At 52.6% G+C, this 15,524-nt stretch overlaps 1 non-coding gene and 1 pseudogene across 1 annotated transcript; both read left to right on the forward strand.

Moving 5' to 3' along the window:
- The first annotated feature begins 1,115 nt into the window (after positions 1-1,115).
- On the forward strand, positions 1,116-1,314 carry LOC120390779. Its single transcript, XR_005591142.1, has one exon. It is a non-coding gene; the product is annotated as a U2 spliceosomal RNA (small nuclear RNA).
- Positions 1,315-2,651: 1,337 nt separating this feature from the next.
- LOC120390598 lies at positions 2,652-15,201 on the forward strand (annotated as a pseudogene).
- The last annotated feature ends 323 nt before the right edge of the window (positions 15,202-15,524 follow it).

Raw genomic sequence — 15,524 nt, forward strand, 5'->3', positions numbered from 1 at the left:
TCTGACATCGTCTAGTACTTCAAGGGATCCAAGCATCTATATGTGAGAAAAAACAATAGTGTCCTGTGAATTCTAGATTTGTGGCTAGTTCTAGAAACTCCTGGGTTCCAAGTCAGTCCAGGAGTCCAACCCCCACTACCCTCGATTGTTCAGAGCAACCAGAGACGCAAAGGATTGGTTATTGGCACAAGACTTACATGCCATCTGTGGTCCCAATTCAGCCCCCTTGTGGCTGAAGACACCAGGTCAAAGATGATAATAGGGTCGAGAACTCAAACATCTCCATGTTTAGATCAAAAGGGCAGTGGCTGTGTCTCTAATCCCCCACGTGTCAGCTCAACATGGGTGTTACTCACCCTCAATTTCTGGTGGAAGCTGTACCTCGCAGAGGTGTGAACTGCTATTTAGCACAGGTGCGAACAGCTTGAGGAGCGGACTCACTTTTGCAATATGGCCACAACGGTCCTCTGAACCATGGCGTAGCTGAACTCAGGGACCAACCAGGCTCTACGTTTCCGAAAGTTCGACCTCTTTTCTTTTCCCCCTTACTCTGCTCGGAGCTCAGGTGAAGTGTAAGTAGTCTCATGGCTTGTCAAAGGCCATGATCAAATGTCTTGATGTTTTTGGTCTTTTGGCCTTGTGGAGGCCAGGAAATAATTAACAAGGATTTGAAGGGATCTTAATGAATGTCAGTTACTTAGCATGAGTTAGGCTAGCTGTGACCCTAATGACGTGAGATTTGTAGAAGCAAGATAATGTGAGACAGAGTGAACTGTGTGAAAAGTTATTACGACCTTGCAACAGTCTAACCAAATATGCAGGCTTGCTTTTCTTAGGAGTGAGACAAATAAGATAGCAGAAAGGCTTATGTATAAACAAAATGTATTTGTTGCTTTTTACCATCTGTATTATTGCTAGAAATTGTCTGTAACAAAGGTATAAAGCTTGCTGTAATTGTTTAGCAGTTGAGAGACCTGTCCGGGACTGGGGTGACCCTGTGTCCTATGGCACTCTCTCCCTCCATTGTAATTACTGGAGAAATAATAAAGTATTTGATTTTGCTGCACCCAAACAAAAAGCGAGAACTGAGTTTTTCTCCGACAGCCTCGAGATGAAAACCTTGTCTGTGTCTCTTGGAACTTGAAGTAAAAACATTGTTATATCTGTTGTTATCAGTTTAATATCTATAGGTTCTTAATTTGAAGACTGGATATTAAATTGATTTTTGAAACAGGGAGATGGAATAGGAGCTTGCTCTATCCACTCCATGCATCGAACTGGCATTGCAGTGTCTCCAAACAAAAAAAAATGATAACCATCCGAAAACGTTCAAACAGCACGTGTGGGGAGGGACCAGTATCGTGGGAACCCCTGGACCAAATGACCCCAAACTTGCTTCACAAACCCCACCCCCGCCTCCATTCCTCAGTGCTGGTTTTCAAGGCAGTTGTCCTCTGCATGGGGGCGTCGGTGCAATGTGTGGATATTAACAGCAGTTCATCTTCAGAGGGCTGCATCTCCTCACATCCCCCATCAAACGACCGCCCTTTGCTCTCGCAGACTCCAGCAGAGCCCCTGCGGTTTGGTGCCATTTTCCAAGTCCATGAGAGTCTGCAAGTGTTTTTCAGAGCGGTGTGAAAAAATTAAGAGCGGCTCCTTTTCATGCGGCTTTAACTGAGGACCCCGGATCAAAGGCCTCTGTACCTGACCCACTCATTCTGCCCCCAGCCTTGCTCAGAGATGGCCAATTTCAAGCCAAGCCGAGTGGGCGCGTGGATTTCAAAGAACTTTGACTTGTCAGTTCCAACAGGAAGAGGTTTCTCCGTATACCCGGCTGCAGGGGCGCCCTTAGCAGATCTGCTGCGGGAGGGCTCAGGCTCCCAGTTCTTGGGCAGTTCTGAGCTCAGCGTCTGCAGCACCTGGTTGCAAGCAGCCCCCTGAATCCAACGGCCCTTTCCTCTCTGCACACTCACGTCCAACCCCGGGACATCAGCCCGGCCACACTTATGCCAGCCACTGTGACCGTGTCTCTGGGGCACATGCCTCTTTGAGAGCCCCATCAAAGCTCCAGCCCCCTTACACATGCGACTGCCTCCGAGGGGTGATGGGTGGAGTTGATATTTGGACAGGGGGTAACGCTGGACCCCACATTTCCATGCATCCCTGACCCTCCATGCCTGACTGGTCTAAGGAGCCCGGCTGGGCAGTAGTGGATAATCTGTTGGACTGACGGGGTCTGTGCCCAGGGGCTCTGGACAATTAGGGGCCCCCAGAAAAAACAGACGCCCCACCCCAGCGGAAATCACTGGCAGAAGCCCTGGGTGGGCAAGGTGGGGGAAACTCCTGTGCCCCAACACCACTCCCTGGCAGAAGTGCCTGGCGGTGTGGGGAAAGCCCCAGTGCCCAGACCCCCGCTGCAGCCCTGGGACTGAAGGGCTCAGGGTTAGTGGTTAGAGCAGGGGAGAGTGACTCAGGGCAGCTGGGTTCTAGACCCAGATGTGGGAGGAGAGTGGGGTCAAGTGGGTTAGAGAAAGTGGGGGGCTGGGAACCAGAGCTCCTGAGTTCTATCCCTGGCTCTGGGAGGGGAGTGGGGGCTAGTTTTAAAGCAGTGGCTGTTTCTTAGGTGGTTTCTTTGCTAAGACAGCATCTGAATGATCATTTCCATTTATGGTTTGCAGCTTCTTCAGCTCATAGAGCAGGTGGAGGCGGAGCGTGTAGAAGACACAGAGTTAAGGGGAGAGTCCTCAACGCACAGGGCAGCACAGACTCACAGACACTCTGCTAGGCAAACACACACCAGCCGAGTCTCTCTCTGTGCTGGGTTCTGCGCTGCCCAGGTGAGTCGAGACAATGGGCAGAGGCCCCCTCCTTGGGTCTGACGCGGAATTTGTTTGCTAAACCTACCTAGAAGCCACAGACATTTGCTATTACCAAGGCAAACCAGTGGGACTCCGTGCCACTGGGTATTAGTGGGATTAGCCTGTGGGACTCCCTGCCACTGGGTATTAGTGGGGTTAACATGAGGACTCAATAGACAGAGTTAATTGGTTGGATCTGTGCCCTGGGTGAATTTTTCTCCCTTGTTTCATGTTCATCAGATGAGGTGTTCCCCATTTACGAATCTCTAAGCCACAGGACCCCACGTCCCTCCCACAGCCCAGGAGTTCTGACCTCCCATCCCTTCTCAATCCCTCCCCAATCCCAGAACTGGCGATAAAACCCAGGAGTTCTGGCTCCCCCACCCCCTTCTCTAACCATTAGGCCATTCTGCAGCATATAGAGGTCACCAGTTTACAAGCCTGCGAGGGGCGCATTCTGTGACAGAGGCAATAGCCCAGCGGTCCCTCGTGCAGAGCTGCAGCAAGGCTGTGGGGTAGAGAAGCAGCTCTGTAGATTGAGGCTTCCTGTGTTACAATGAGGTGATAAGGAACCTGCAAACTCTCTCGAGTCAGGGTGTAGCAGCAATTCCTGTGACAGGCAGGAAGGCCTGTCAAGACAAGGTGGGTGGGGTGGGGTGGCTTTTTCTACCTTGTAGCAGTGAGTTCCACAGGCATCAGCTGCAGCATGCTAGGAGCCAACAGCACCGATCCCACCTCCCTTAGCCAGCCAGTCCTAGGCACTGAAGCCAGTTTGGAGTCAGTGCCTCCTAGTGGGGAAAGGCCCCATGTCACATTCCCTGCCCCGTTGAGCCAAACATCCCTCCTGTCCTCTTCCCCACTTGCCGCACATCTGCTATCCCTCTTTCCCTGTCCTGCTGCCCATAGCTCTGTCCTGTAGCAGTGAGTTCCTCTGGCCATGGCCCATTGCTGAGAATACCCAGCCTGGACATTGTGGAGGACCAGAGGGTGCCCAGAGAGGTCTGATCCCATAGTGACTTCCTAACCCCCTCTGTTAATTTGCCCTTCCTCCTCTTCCAGTCTCCCTCTTCCCCACCTCCGTTGTCCCTCCAACCCCTCTTCTGTCCGCTCTCTATGTGCTCCTGTAAGTGTGTCAGGGAGGTTTTCCAAGGTTTTCCTTCTCTTGGCTCTTCTCTGACCCCTCCCTGATTGGTCACCATCCCCCTGGGTCTGTGGGTACCAGAACGAGAAACAGGATGCTAGCAGGGGTCTAGCAGGCCTAGTGGTCTAGATCCGAGCAGAGGGTTCAGGGGTCAGGACTCCCAGTTTTTCCCTGGCTCTGGGAGAGGAGTGGGGTCTAGTGGTTAGAACATGGGGGAGGGGCCGGTAGCCCGATCTCCTGGGTTCTATTCTGTTGATAAGATGGACTGTCTTTGGCTGGGTGGTGAAGGAGATACGGTTCTTCCACTGCTGTGGCACGAGAGTCCCTGTATCACTGTCTGCCCCCCTTTCTCCAATCTCTTTCGGTCCCTCCCTCCTATGCCAAGGATCTCCCCTGCCCTGACACTGCTATCGACCCTCACGCCAGTGCAGGAGCCATCTCTGGCCACCCCCATGTGAGTGGGAGGGGAAATCAGTTCACAGCTGCGAGTTTTCTTCTTTGCCATCATCCTGCCATGGGGGGCTGGACCTGCAGGGGCTGGGCCTGAAGATGAGGAGCAGTGACCAGCCAGTGGTTCCTCTACCTGGCTATCAGCCCCCTGTTCTCCTCCTATTGTATATCGGTGTTTGCTGCGGTTCTGCTGGATCCAGCTCCCCCTCGAGTGGAAAGACTCCATGTCCTTTTCCCCACCTCCCTGAGTCAGCCAAGCAGCCAGATCAGAGCCACATCGTGTTCACTGCTTGGTTCTGTGTTTGACCCTGTAGAGTATTTCCCCCTTCTCCGCTCCTCCCACTCGCACTGTCCTCCTTTCCCCTCTCCACCTGCCATCCCGTCTTGTAGCAGTGAGTTCCAGCAGTGAGGCAGGGTGCTGCAGAGTCACCTCTGGCCACAAGGGGGCACTCGTGTAGCAGGCACCAGAGACCCACGGGTAAATGCCACTGGTGTCCTTTGGTGGGGGGTCCCGTGGGTTAACCCTGATCGTGTCCAGTGGCAGGGGGATCCCGTGGGTTAATGCCACTTGTGTCCAGTGGTGGGAGGTCCCGTGGGTTAACCCTGATCGTGTCCAGTGGCAGGGGGATCCTGTGGGTTAGCCACACTGAGGAACAGATTTTGTGATTGGGCATCTGCTTTCATGAAGAAAAACATCTATTTGCCCTGTGACTTTTTCTTTCTGGAGTTGCACACTGGCAAAATGATTGCGTTTGCCACACCCTGGGCATTCGTGCCCACACGCAGGATGGTTCCATTTGGCTTCGACGGCATTTATAACAACCCTTCCTTGCCTCTGGCTTCTCTTGTTTTCATGGCTCTTGATGGCAGGCTTTTATGAGCATCAGGACACCCTCCAGCCTGTGACCGCAGGAGTGGGTGCTTACGGAAGGCAGATTTACATTGCAACCTACGCATGTGGTTTTCTGGCTCACCGGGCCTTTTCAAGTGCCTTGCCGTGGTTTCAGCGGCCCCCGGCACGTTCAAGGGGTTCAGTTAGTCTCTGTCACCGCCCTAGCTCATGCCGAGTCTCACACCACGCCACACCCGGTTCTTAATGCGGGAGTCCCACATGTCTCCACAGTCACAAGATCACGCTGCCAGTTGTAGACAGATGTCGGACTGATTAATACTTTCCCAGCCTGGCTGGCTTCCAGGGCAAAATTCCTGCCTTTCGGCCGGGAACGCTTCTCCCCCCTGCACAGCGCCACCACTCATTCCTTGTATATTTTTCTCTGTCGCATTATCAAATTGAAACCTGTTCAATTTCCTCTCCCGCCTGCCACCTGGGGAAACCAAGCTGTTTGCAGCCGCTCATCTCTTTGCCTGAACACTGCTCCGCTCAAATCACGGCTTCCACTTTCTCCGGTTCTCTCCGTAGTGCCATCCCCAAATGTCCAAAAATCCTGAGTCGGGCACCCCAAAAACTCACAAGATCACATAACCATACTCGATTTGGGGTTTACTTATTTACCTTCTGCTTTTTTAGCCTTTAGGGGGCACTGGGGGCACATTTGGAAGCTTTCTCCACCGCCATGAGGGTTAGAAACTTCCTTTTTTTTTTTTTTTAAAGAGGGAAGGCTGAAATCGTCACAGATCCATTGATGCCAGGAGCTGGGGCTTTAAGGAAAACAATACGGATCATGTGACCCACGACAGACCCATTAGAGTCGGGAACACCATTTTCTCGCACGCTGACGTTGCAGGAGACTTTCGTTGGCAAGTTCTTGCTTGTTCTCTTTTCTTACTTTTCGTTTTGTTCTGACACCACAGCAACAACTGCTGCCAACCAGCTATTATAAGAAAAGCCGTGGTCCCCTCCAGCGCACATCTGTGTGGTCAGGACACACTTTGTTATGGTTGGATCTTGTTTGCACACACCCACACACCTGCCCCCAGTTGCTATATTGGATCCGGACAACGCCAACCACAAATGGAAGCCACAGCTCTGACTCTGTCTTAGCAGCAAAACCCACAGCAGAAAGTTTAGCTGCTTAAAAAACAGGCTGAGGTTGCAGCTTAGCAGAGCCTGGGTCTTTGAACTGGAGGGGAGGAGTGCATAATTATGCAGGGCCCCAGCTGTATCCCCTGAGCAATTGCGACCATCCTCAAACCCCGGAAATGCCCCAGATCTGTGAGTTTTTGAGTCCTGCCCCTGGCAGGTTTTGCTCTGCAAACTCCTCCTCTCCTAAGGACAAAGGGTTGCTCGAAGATCTGATGTTTCAAAGGCCTCTTGAATCCAAGGGTGCAGTTGGATTGTCTTGAAACGTGCATTGCCTCATCGGCACTGGGGGGACAGCACGCTAGGACCGTCTGGGACCATTTGGTCAAGAGGCCCTTTAATACAGCTTCCCTCGCCCCCACCCCAAAGTGCTTCTCTGTATTTTTTCAGACTGCTCCGAAAACCACATGGAGGCTGGCAACCTCTTGGATGATGGGAGAGTGCCACAGGGACTATGGGGGAGATTGCACAGCTGGGAATAGAATCCAGGATTCCAGACCCCCGGCCTCTCCTGTTCTAACCACTAACTCCCAGTGCCTTCCCAGAGCTGAGGATAGAACCCAGGAGTCCTGCCTCCCAGCTTTCTCTGCTCTAACCACTAGATTCTTGGCCAGGAGCTCATCTTCTGAGACATGCCTGTATGAAGAGAAAGGGCCCATGATTCCAGAAAATCCTTTCCCAAGGGAACAGAAGAGCACTGAGAGAAACTCTCACCAAAGGCTGAATTACCAGGACAAAACTCCTGCCCAAGGAGGGGAGTGGGGTCTAGTGGTTAGAGCGGAATGGGGGGGAGGCTGGGAGCCAGGACTCCGGGGTGCTTTCCCTAGCTCTATGAGGGAAGTGGGGTCTACAGGATGAGAGCAGTGGGGGGCTGGGAGCCAGGAAAAGAGAATCGAGGGCTCCTGTGTGTTATCAACAGGTTGTGGGTGCATCCCTAGGTGAAATGCTTCCACTTCCTGTTCTAGGTGCAATGCTCAGCCCTCCTCAGAGTTTCATTACTCAGCCCTGGAACCCCGAACCACCTGAGGGGAGCCCAACTTTCTGGGGAAAACAACCTCCAGACTACATGGTAAGTGAGAACACGTGCCCCACGCTCCTGAGCCAGCCAGTCCCCCCAGATCAAAGACACGAAGCATTGTCTGTGTAGCTGTGGGTTTCAGCCCATAGACTATTTCCCTTCCCCCACTCCTTCCTCTCCTCCCATTTTCACTATCACTCTGTTCCCCCAGCCACCTCCCATAGCTCTATCTTGTAGCAGTGAGTTCCACCAGCCATGGCCCAGTTGCTGAGAATACCGAGTCTGGATATTCTGGCGGACCAGAGGGTACCCAGAGAGGCCCACTCCAATGGTGCCTTCCTAACCTCCTCTTATTTCTCCCCCCCTCCTCCTTCCCCCCTCCTCTGTCATCCCTTCCAGCCCCTCTTCTGTCTCTCCCCAGGGCACCATGGACCAGGGCAACATGACTCTCCAACCAACCACTGGGACAAATTCCAGACAGACCCCTGCGGCCAGGCTGCTCTTCACCACTTTGCCAGTGGGTGTGGTGGGGAACGGGCTGTACCTGTGGGTGCTCGGGCTGAAGATGAGGAGGACGGTGACCATCCTCTTCTTCCTCCATCTGGTTTCCTGCTACCTTTTCTTCACCTTGCTGATCCCCTTCTTCGCCGTCTACCTCTTCCTGGATTTCCACTGGGTCTTCGGCATGGCCGTGTGCAAGCTCCGGAATGCCTGCATCTCTCTGGACATGTTCTCCTCTGTCTTCCTTCTCATGCTCATCAATCTGGATTGCTCATCTGCCACCCCATCTGGTCTCGGCATCACCACACTCTGGCCCAGGCACGGAAACTAGCAACAGGTGTGTGGCTGGCCTCCTTTGCTCTCAGCACTCCCTACCTGGCTTTCCGGGACACCCATGTGGATGCGGGCAGGATCACCTGCATCAATAATTACACTGTCTCCAGAGACTGGAATGGAGCCGAAACGCAGGACCTGGGCAGACAGGTCCACCTGGCCGTCTTCACAGTCCGGTTCCTGCTGGGCTTCCTGCTGCCGTTTTGCACCATCGTGGGCTGCTACATCTGCGTGGGGCTGGAGATGAAGGTGAAGGGCCTGGCTCAGAGTGGGAAGCCCTTCAAAGTGACAGTGACTGCAGGGGTGTCCTTCTTCCTCTGCTGGCTGCCTTACCACCTCTACTATGGCTTGATGTTCTACAGAAATGTGCTGCAGTCAGTGACAGGTCATTTTCATCATCATGTTCTGCTTCAACGTGTTTCACCCCAGTCCTCTAACTTTTTGTAGGGGGGATGTTCCAGCAGGTAGCAAGGATGTCTCTGTTTGCTCTGGTCAAAGCATCCTTTTGATGAGGATCTCAGTAGTGATGGGTCTGGACCAGAATCTAGTAGAATCATAGAATCTCAGGGTTGGAAGGGACCTCAGGAGGTTATCTAGTCCAACCCCCTGATAAGTTAATAATTGGAGATATACCACTCTCCTAGAGCTGGAAGGGACCTTGAAAGGTCATCGAGTCCAGCCCCCTGCCTTCACTAGCAGGACCAATTTTTGCCCCAGATCCCTAAGTGGCCTCCTCAAGGATTGAACTCACAACCCTGGGTTTAGCAGGCCAATGCTCAAACAACTGAGCTATCCCTCATAGTAGGAGATATGGGCTAGAAACTGACACCATGGCAATGGAGAAACACTTGGAATCTTGTGGGTTCTAGAGACTTGGATATTCTGGACATGAGTTCCAGGTGTCTCAATGTTTTAAAACTGAATAGAGTCCCTTGGGTTCTAGATTCCTAGCTAGCCTCATAATCATGTGTGTTTGTTTTAAAAACCCAGTAGGGTCCAGAAGGTTCCAGGTCCCTCTTTGGTTCTAGAACCCAGGAGGTGCCATGTCTACAAATGGTTTAAAATTCGATAGGCTCCCATGGGTTTTAGAGTCCAGGCTGGCGCTACAACCTTTGTAGTTTTTTATATGTCCAAATAGTTTTGCACAGCATAATATCCCATGAGTTCCAGATCTCTCAATGTGCCAAAGCCATGTAGGGTCTGTGGGCTCTAGGTTTCTGACTAGTACTAAAATCATGATTTTGGAATGATTTAAAACTCCCTGGTGTCTTGTGGGTTCCAGAATCCTGTCTGTTTCTAGAAACTTCTGTACTCTCAAAATATTAAAACCTGATCAGATACCATTTGTTCTAGAATGTCATCAGTTCTAAAGCCAGTCAATATAGCAAAACTGGTGTAATGGTGGGGTTCTAGGCTCCTGTCTGGTTGTATAACCTCATGGTTCTAGGTCTATCAATGGTTTTAAATATCCAGAACAGTGATCTAATTAAAAGAAACCCCCTCCTGCTGCTGTATCTAAAATAGAGAAAACTCTCCATTTTGCTGATGAAGTGCATGGACCAATGATCTCTCCTTCTAGAGCTGTGTTTTTTCAGACGTCCAAGTTTTGTGGCTTCATTACAGGAGATTCTTACAAAAACACCAAGGGCTACAGACCTCCGCTTTCTAAAGTGGTCCATCATTTTGCTTGCCCGTAAATTCTGGAGGTTCCTGACATGCAACTCCTTCAGAGAGCCCTCCTTTTCAGAAAGAGCTGAGTCGTTGTTCTCTGAAAACCTGGCCCCTGTAAGTGGTGTCAAGATGGACACCCCACCCCCAACCATGGAGACACTGAAAATCACTAGTTTGGAAAATTGATCCCGAAATCCAGTGGGAGCATGGAGTGAACAAGCCAGATCTTGTGTTGATATAAATCAGTATAGCTCAATTATCCTCAGTTCAGAACTCATGGATTCTTTTCCCAGCTCTGTGAGGGGAGAGGGGTTTAGTGGTTGGGGGCAGAGATGGGGTGCAGGACTCCTGGGTTTCATCCCCAGCTTTGGGAGGGTCATAGGGTCTAGTGGGTTAGAGCAGGGGGGCTGGGAGCCAGGACTCCTGGGTCCTGCCCAGCTTTGGCAGGGTTGTAGGGTCTAGTGGTTAGAGCAAGGGGGGCTGGGAGCCAGGACTCCTGGGTTCTATCTTTGGCTCTGAGACGGGAGTGATGTATTCCATGCTTTGACCTCTCCAGCTCATTGCTCTCAGCAACACACTGAGGGCCAGCCTCTGCCCTGGACTGTCTGGATATGTGGACTCTCTACTCAGACCCTATGTTACCAGCACACCCAGCTATCTCCGTGACACCACTGATTTCCTGAGGAAACTACAATGCATTGGTGACCTTCCAGAGAACACCATCCTAGCCACCATGGATGTAGAGGCTCTCTACACAAACATCCCACACACTGATGGAATACAAGCTGTCAGGAACAGTATCCCTGATGATGCCACAGCACAACCGATTGCTGAGCTCTGTGCCTTTATCCTCACACACAACTATTTCAAATTTAATGACAATATATATCTCCAGATCAGTGGCACCGCTATGGGCACCCGCATGGCCCCACAATATGCCAATATTTTTATGGCTGACCTGGAACAACGCTTCCTCAGCTCCCGTCCACTCACGCCCCTTCTCTACCTATGCTACATTGATGACATCTTCATCATCTGGTCCCATGGGAAGGAGACTCTGGAAAAATTCCACCATGATTTCAACAGCTTCCACCCCTCCATCAACCTCAGCCTGGACCTATCTACACGGGAGGTCCACTTCCTAGACACCACGGTGCAAATAAGTGGTGGTCACATTAACACCACCCTATACCGAAAACCTACCGACCGCTATGCCTACCTTCATGCCTCCAGCTTCCATCCTGGACACACCACAAGATCCATTGTCTACAGCCAAGCACTGAGGTACAACCGTATCTGCTCTAACCCCGCAGACAGAGACCAACACTTAGAAAATCTCCACCAAGCATTCTCAAGACTACAGTACCCACATGAGGAAATAAGGAAACAGATCAACAGAGCCAGATGTGTACCCAGAAGCCTCCTACTGCAAGACAAGCCCAAGAAAGAAACCAACAGGACTCCACTGGCCATCACATACAGTCCCCAGCTCAAACCCCTCCAACGCATCATCAGGGATCTACAACCCATCCTGGAGAATGATCCCACACTTTCACAGGCCTTGGGTGGCAGGCCAGTCCTCGCCCACAGACAACCTGCCAACCTGAAGCATATTCTCACCAGCAACTGCACACCGCACCATAGTAACTCTAGCTCAGGAACCAACCCATGCAACAAACCTCGATGCCAACTCTGCCCACATATCTACACCAGCAACACCATCACAGGACCTAACCAGATCAGCCACACCATCACCGGTTCATTCACCTGCACGTCCACCAATGTAATATATGCCATCATATACCAGCAATGCCCCTCTGCTATGTACATCGGCCAAACTGGACAGTCTCTAAGGAAAAGGATAAATGGACACAAATCAGACATTAGGAATGGCAATATACAAAAACCTGTAGGAGAACACTTCAACCTCCCTGGCCACACAATAGCAGATTTTAAGGTGGCCATCCTCCAGCAAAAAACTTTAGGACCAGACTCCAGAGAGAAACTGCTGAGCTCCAGTTCATCTGCAAATTTAACACCATCAGTTTAGGACTAAACAAAGACTGTGAATGGCTTGCCAATTACAGAACCAGTTTCTCCTCCCTTGGTTTTCACACCTCAGCTGCTGGAACAGGGCCCCATCCTCCCTGATTGATCTAACCTCGTTATCTATAGCTTGCTTCTTGCTTGCTTATATATACACACCTGCCCCTGGAAATTTCCACTGCTTGCATCTGAAGAAGTGGGTGTTCACCCACGAAAGCTCATGCTACAAAACGTCTGTTAGTCTATAAGGTGCCACAGGATTCTTTGCAGCCTCTGCTACAACACCCCCACCCCCTTCCCTGTAACACTGTCTTTGTGCAACACCCTGCAGCGGTGTGATGAGCCCGGAAGTCTCTTTTGCAAGCAGGTGTCCGAACACTTTCCCCCACCCCCTCCCCACTGCAGGCAGAGCCATGTGCAAGGGGAGCTGCTGGCCACCTGCTCGCTGGGCTCCAGAAATGGGCTGGTTCCACATCAGCCACTGGGGTCTGCTGAGGTGGGGGGGGGTGCTGGGATCTGCATGGGGTGAGGGGAAGAGGAGCTGGGATCCAGCTCAGGGACAAGCTGGGAGCTGTGAAGAGTAAAACTAGGTGAGGGATCTGCCGAGGGGGAGCTGGGATCTGCGCAGGGCAAGGCCAGGTCAGGGATCTGCAGAGGCCGTCTGCCCTGTGCAGCGCAGGTTGGGAAACTGCTGTGGTGGGACCAAGATGTGACCTGGGTCCTTCCGCCAAGCTCTGGAAGGGAAGTGCCTGTTGCTCAGAGGAACCCTTCAGATGTGGGACCCAACTCCATGAGGGAGCTGAGCTGCCCCGGGCCCTCGACTGCTCCGGCGGTGGTAGGGGAACAGGTCGCGCCTTTCCCCTGACGCCCACCCAATACATAGCGAGGTAAGCTTGGATTCCCTTTGAGCAAAAGAGGGCTACGAGTCAGGACCCCTGGCTCTGGGAAGGGAGGGAAGTGGTATCTAGTGGTTAGAGCATGGGGGAGGCAGCTGGGAGTCTGAACGCCTGGGTTCTATCCCTGGCTCTGGGAGGGGAATGGGATCTAATGATTAGAGCAGGGGCTGGCTGGAGCCAGGACCCCTGGGATCTCTCCCAAGCTCTGGGAGGGAAGGGGAGGGAGGCCAGCCTAGTGGTTAGAGCACCTGCATAACTGGCAGTTCCCAGGTTTCGTAAGAGCGCAGGTGCACTTTGCACAGCTGGGTGGTGGTCCCTCCCCCTGCTTGTGAGGGGTGGGGGCAGGGGTGGGCTCAGTGCCCTTGGGGTCGGAATCTGGTAATCTAGGCCCAAAAGAAGGGAAGTTGTGGTGGTGACTTTCAGATCACAGAGCCGTGTGGTTTCCCAACACTTTTTCCGGGACGGGGAGGCTGGGGGATGGGGATAGAGTTTGCGGGGGAGGAGCAGCATGATGGGGGAATGAGGGGGCCAGGAGTTTGGGGAGCTGGGGAATGAGGGGTCGGGGGCATGGAGCAGTGGGGGGGTTGGGAGGAGGGACTGGGAGTCCAGGGAAAGGGGGGATTTGGGGGAGGTGGGGGATGGGTGGAGGTGTGAGGAGGCTGGGGCCACAGGAGAGGTGGCAGTTTGAGGGAACGAGGCGGGTCCTGTGGCCAATGTCTCATTGAGACTCCTTCGCACACCCCCAGCAGCCTCCCTCACCTCCTAGCCATGAACGGCTCCCGGGCCCCCCACAACGCCACGGGGGCTGTGGAGGACGCCATGCGGCTCATCGCCATCAGCACCAATGCCCTGGTTTTGGGCCTGGGCCTGGTCGGCAACGGACTGGTGGTCTGGATCACCACGGCCGGCCGGACCGGGCCGCTCACCTTCCCCTCAGCCTGCTACCTCCACCTGGCTGTGGCCGACCTGCTCTTCTCCACCGGGCGCATCCCCGCCATCGTCCAGGAGGCCTTGAGGTCCCGCTGGCCCTTCGGCCGAGCCCTCTGCAAGCTTCACTCCTTCGCTCGCTACTTGGTCGTCTTCGCCGGCGTCTTCGTGCTCACCCTCATCAGCCTCCACCGTTGCCTGCTGGTGGCTCAGCCCGTCTGGGTCCGGAACCACCACAGGCCCCGGCTTGGGTATTGGCTGATCGCTGGGGCCTGGATCCTGGCCATCTGCTTCAGCATCCCCTACCTGGTGGTCAGGGATGTGGAGACCAAACAGGGGGAGTCCTTCTGCGTCTACCGGAAAGACCTGCGGCATTTCGTCGAGATGCCCCTGAGGTTGAGCCGGTTCCTGGGTGGGTTTCTGGTCCCTTTTGCCATCATCGCCACATCCTACGTGGTCTTGATCTGGAAGCTGAGGAGAAGAAGCTGGGTGGGTTCCCAGCGGACCTCCGCCTTGGTGCTGGCCGTGGTGGCTCTCTTCTTTGTTTGCTGGTTACCCCATCACATCCTGGTGCTGCTCAGTACGAACCAGGTGGACAAAGAGATCTGGGGTGTGGCGCTCAAGCTGGCCAATGCCTTGGCCTACCTCCATAGCTGTCTCAACCCCGTGCTGTATGGGCTGGTGGGGTTCATCCGGAGCAAAGGGCGCCGGAGGGGCTCCTTCCTGGGCATCTTCCGCAGGGCCCTGGCTGAGGAAGAGGAGGGATCGGGTGGGAGGGAGGCGTCACAGAGCACCAGACGGACTAGCTGAGAGTGGAGGACTTGGGACTTCTGGGGTCTATCCCCAGCTCTGGGAAGGGAACAGAGTCTAGTGGGTTAGGGCAGGGTGAACGAGGAGTCAGGACTCCTGGATTCTATTGTTCAGGTCTCCCGTTATTTTGTTATGTGTGTGAGCTAAGACCAATCTCTGAATCTGTCTCTCGCCTTCTGCTTCAATTTCTTCATCTGTAAGATAGGAGTAGTAATCCTTCCGTTGTCTATTTAGACTGTAAACACAATGGGGCATGGACTGTCACTCACTGTGGTTCTGTGCAATGCCCGGCACAACGGAGGGCTTTGATTTCGTTTGGGGTCTGTCTGTGTTAGGGATTAGGAGACAGATTCATCAAAACTGTTGGTCTTTGTGTGAATGGCTCAGTTTTGTGGAGTTTCTTGACTCAAAAAAGTTTTGGAAGAAAACTTTCAAAGCTGTCAACAGCTCACGTTTTGAAATGTCCATAATGAAAATTCCACCTTTCCGGCCCCAAATGCTTCCCCCCCCCTTTTTTTTTTTAAATTTAGGTTCACTTGTGTTTTTAAAAAGTTTTCAGATGGTCAAAATTTAAAATGAAATGTTGAAATGATCAAACCAAAATATTTTCATCAACCCAAATTGAAATCCCCCACCCCCAACGATTTTCATGTTTGTGAAAATTTTTGAGATTTTTTTTAATGTTTCCTCCCCATTTCACACTGGCAAATTTTTCAAAATCTCCCCCAAAAATGTTGCAGGCCAGGAAATACCTGCTCAGATCTACAGATTATTTCAGAATGGCTTACTGTGGAGTTGGGAGTGTGTGTGAGACAGTCAGAAGTTGCATTAA

Source organism: Mauremys reevesii, linkage group 24, assembly GCF_016161935.1.
Source record: "Mauremys reevesii isolate NIE-2019 linkage group 24, ASM1616193v1, whole genome shotgun sequence".
In the NCBI taxonomy this organism is placed as follows: Eukaryota; Metazoa; Chordata; order Testudines; family Geoemydidae; genus Mauremys; species Mauremys reevesii.